This window comes from Aegilops tauschii, chromosome 1 (genome assembly GCF_002575655.3).
Source record: "Aegilops tauschii subsp. strangulata cultivar AL8/78 chromosome 1, Aet v6.0, whole genome shotgun sequence".
NCBI lineage: Eukaryota > Viridiplantae > Streptophyta > Magnoliopsida > Poales > Poaceae > Aegilops > Aegilops tauschii.
In genome coordinates, this window is record NC_053035.3 from 498,535,688 (window position 1) to 498,540,705 (window position 5,018).

Genomic DNA, 5,018 nt, shown 5'->3' on the forward strand with positions numbered 1-5,018 from the left:
AGTGACTGATTCACAGCGCTAATATTTAAGAACTAACCACAGTGCCAGAACTCAAACATTTTTTGATTTTATTCGAACAATTCTTGGAAATTATAAAAAATTAAAGGTAAGTAATGTTTTTATATAATTTTTTTCACGAACAAATTTTGAAATTCAATATTTTTATATAAAGATTATTTTTAAAATTGTCAATAATTTTTGAATCCCAGACACTTTCCAATTGTGAACAATTTTTTGAACATGCGAACATTTATTTAACAACGCAATTTTTTCGAACCTTCAAAATTTTCTTAATAAGAGCAAACAAATTTAAAAACAGTGATATTTTCTTAATTTTTTTTAATTTCGAACAAATTTAGAAGCCCGAACATTTTTTTAAAATCTCAAAACTTTTTGAATCTGTGAACAACTCTTGAAAAACATGAAGCTTTTTTGGAATTGAAGACAAATTCAAACCACGAACATTTTTGGAATTTTTGAACAAATTTCAGAAAATGAGAACATTTTTTGAAAACACGATAATTTTTTAAATCCTGAACATTTTGAGACGTAAAACAATTTTTTATAAATTTGTGAACAAAATTTTAAAAAATAAACAATTTTGAAATTCCGAATTCAAACTTTCCTAAAGGAAAACAAAATTTGAAAAAGTAAGAAAATGAAAAAAATTGAAAATGAAACAGAAAAACGGAAAATAAAACTTGAAAAGGAAGAAAGAAGAAAAGAAAAGAAACAGAAACAGAAAAAAGAAAAGGAAAATCTGAAAAGCCAAAAAAAAAACCCGGTAAAAACCGGTTTGGGAGCAGCACAGGGAGAAAAAGGAATAGAGGATGGATTGCATAATCTAAAATTTCCAAACCAGCTGAATGTGCTACATACTTAAATTGGAATCCACAACAAGGTTGTTGCATATGTGTTAAAAAAACAAGATTGTTGCATAATACTCTTTTCTAGAGGCGCTTCATCTACGAATTCTTTTATCAAAAGGTCATTATGTTTATGTCCACCTTAAGTTTAGGACCCTGATAACTACCGAACATCAGATTCTGAGATCCCCTCACGCGAACGTTCCATGGGGACGAACGAGCGAAGGATCTCGTTCGATGCATTAGCGACTTAGCACGAATCTGGGGCTCTTTAACATGGGCTGCCCGCGAGAAAAGGAAAAACTATTGAACGTGCTGGGCCCAAGTATTGTGTTCCAGAAAAAAAGATTGCCTGATAATGGAAAAAATCAAAGAAATGATGAAAACATTGCCACGAATAAGATGGAACAAAAATTGCGATTGCCAAAAAATATTAATAAAATAAAGTTTATAAAATTTCGCAAGACTCTTAAGATGCCATCTAAAAAAAAAATCTTTAAACAAAATACTTGAATTTAAAATGGCAAAAAAGCATAAATTTGCCACAAACCTACAAAATACCAAGCCAACACATATAGTCACACAAAAAAGGCATCTCAAAACAGTTTAAAAAGTCAAGATTTTTTTGTTATCTAAATGCACCCAAACGAATATATGGGCCCCTAGCTGGCGAGCCAAAAAAGGATCAAGATAAAAAACATAACATTTTCCCTGCTATACACAGAAAGAATTGCCGTGCCCAACCACCACATGTTAATGATTTCAAACATATGTTTAAAAAAATCAAAGAGAGTTGTCGTGTTATAGATAATATATTTGCCATGGATCTTAAACTAAAATTTACCGTTGTTCTAAAAACTAGCTATCCTATGACAATGCAAATTGTCATGTATCAAAAATTTAAAATTTCCATGGATGTAAAATTGCCATAGTCCGGGAAAGTAATTTGCCGTGGATGTGGAATTAAATTTGCCATAGAACTAAATTTTCATGTGCTAAGGAATTTCTTTTTGTGAAAACTAAAATAAACTACCATGAAAACTTCCATAGCAAAATATGGTTATGATTCTCTGCCATGGCAAACAAACATAAGATGTTTGCCATGGCAAAAGCCTTAAAATATATTATAAGAACAATTTCTAAACTTGCCATCTGATCAATACAAAACTTGTGTAACATTGCCATGAACTATTGAACATTTTCCTAATAGTTTTGCCATAAAATAGAATTCAAGGACTATTTTTTGACATGGCACCTGTACATACATCATGTCAACTTGATGTCAAAAAAGTTGGTTATGTTTCTTTGCCATGACAAAAAACATTACATTTTTGCCATTGCAAACTTTAAAAAATTGTTATAAGAACAGTTTTTAAACCTGCCCTCTGATCAAAATAAAAATTGACATGCCATGTGCCAAACATTTGCCAACCTACATACAAAGGATTTTCAATCCACGTTACAGAAAACGTGTGGTTGTAACCCCCCCCCCCCCCCCCCCCCCAATCCCTGATCAATTTTTTTCCATGTTATGGCTATGACATTAGCCATACTACGCACACAGAATCAGTCATGCCCACCGACCACATAGCAATGTTTTTGAAAACATGCAAAGTATATGTAGTTAAAAAGAAAATGAAAGTGAAATTGCCACATTGTAGACATTAAAATTGTCTTGGCTATTGAACAAATTTTACCATGGCTCTAAAAAAATAAATTTGCCATTTATATAAATCTAGCTATGTCCCAGAAGTGCAATTTTTCATGTCTCGGAAATTTAAATTTTCCATGAATATAAAACTTGACATGGTGCAAAAAACTAATTTGACATAGATTTCGAAATTAATTTGCCATGGATGTCGCCTCTACTATTACCACAAGTAACAATATAGCCCACTGCGAGCTACTTTAGCCGTCTTATATAGGAAGTGACAGTTACACCGCACTTCTAGCCCAAACAACATGTCCTGTCGAAATTGGAAGTCCAAAATATTCTACCGTGTCCCTAGCGTATAGATCCCGGAGGTGTCCGGCAACAAAGTCCATAATTTATTTATACTAAATATTTTTACTTATTAACAAGTATAAATCATTTCTCGACATGTAATATTAACCACCACTGTTTCTATTATACCTTGACAATGTAAAAACAAAACTAAAAATCATGATACAATATTTTATTATAAAGTTTTAATTCCATCCACAGTCAATGTTGTGGAAATAAATTGAAGCATGTATTGTGAACAAAGTTACATTAGTTGTTTCTCCTCCAATTCACCCCCTCTTTGGGATAGTTTGTTAAGCTAGTGTAACAGACTCGTAAAAAACAAAAACATAAAAACAAAATTCTCGCATCACAAATTAATTCGTGCCACTTATACGAATTGGAAAGTATGTGTCGGTCTATATTTACTTCCTTAAATATTATGGCAGAGAGGTTTCTAGAGTGCATGATGTACTGTTTAGTTTTTAGTAAATCGAATAGATAATTATGGACATGATAAATATAACATCCTAGAGTATACAAAACATCTCTGAAGGTTTATTCTTGAATTGTTGCATTTCTCAGTCACAACTTATTTCATGTCGAAATATGTCTCCCATGTTCCCGGGTTCAATAGTTAGCTGGTGTCACAAAGATACTTTGCACTTGGTCTTAAAGAAACATCATTCAACTCAACTTGCATAAACATGTCTAGTTTCTATTTTTCTTGGTTTCATCCATGCTTCGTGATATCCCCGGCTAGTAATTATGCTTGTTACATGAATACCTTGTTGGGACCTAAAGCGCAAGGTTTCTAACAAGGAGCAAGTTTTCCCATCATACGAGAAGCAAGGTATCAATCTGTGGAGTTATTCTAACAACGAATGATCAATACATGCACACAACTAAGACACTTCATTTGGTCCCAACACTTGTAGTGTGGTTGTCAATCTCACAAGCTTTGCTAGTTACAAATATTAATGTATCGTGTGATAGGAAATGATTTTTTAAGCAATGAAATAAAGATTCATACTGTAAAAGAATAGAAAATAAAGTGATTGAGGTTGTGACTATGAGGAAAAAAAGACTGGGGATCCATAACTTCACAAGTGGCATCTCTCCATATAACCATTGGTGTAGTAAACAAATTACAGTTGCATTTTAATTGAATATTTCCATTTATGGTTAATCATATGTATCATGATTGCATATAGGCATTACGTCCTTGTACCCATAGACCATTATCCAAATGCATCTATAGCTAATACTCCACCAAAACCCCTATCCAACCCACATCTCCAAGTTTAAGTAAAACATCACATTGCATTAAGAAAAGTGACATCATGTTGATATTGTATTCTCTTTACCTCTAACTAGTAGAGTGGCCCCGGCTTGACGTAGAGGGTATTGCTATGCAGCGGCGCATCGGTTTTCTAGCCCATCACAAGTAGCTGATGGGTTCGTGGATAAGTGAGATGACGACAACACAAGATTGACTTTGATGGTGGTGCTTGTTGAGTACCCGGCCTCGAGCTACAAGTAAAAACCAAGGTCTTACCTAAGTTGGTTATATATACTTAGCAATGCTATGTTTTTGCATCGATACCTTCTTGAAGGCATTGCTCGGATATGCTTGAACTGATTCTTCATGGTGAAAACCTAAAATATGATCTTTGGTGATTGGACCTGGTGACAAAGGCGCTTGAGTGGCGCTCCCTTACTGAAGTCGTTGCTATTGAAGAATCTCATTGTCTTTATGGTGTCATGAGAGTTTGTGCAGATATGGTCATTGCTATAGTATGTCGATCGCGGATTTTATCACTTTGTATTTTCCTTCCTTAGCCATAGCTTTGTATGTGTGTTTTGGTGTTGGTTGTGTGCATCCTAGCTACTGGTTGTTTGCTCATTGTATTTGTATTATTTTGATGCTTCATTTTGAGTTAATAAAATTCACCCTATCGAGAAAAGCCTCTATGAGAATTGGGAGAAGCAGCTTTGCAGAGCATTTATTTTAGTGAAAACATGGGCAATTAGAATAACCAAGAGGGGGAAAGGTGGTCACCCTATTTCAACCCCTTTTGCAGCAACACTAATTAGTTACTCCCTTCGATCCATTTTCCTCACTAATCTACCGTGCATGGGATATCTCGCTCCGAAGTGGTTCCTTT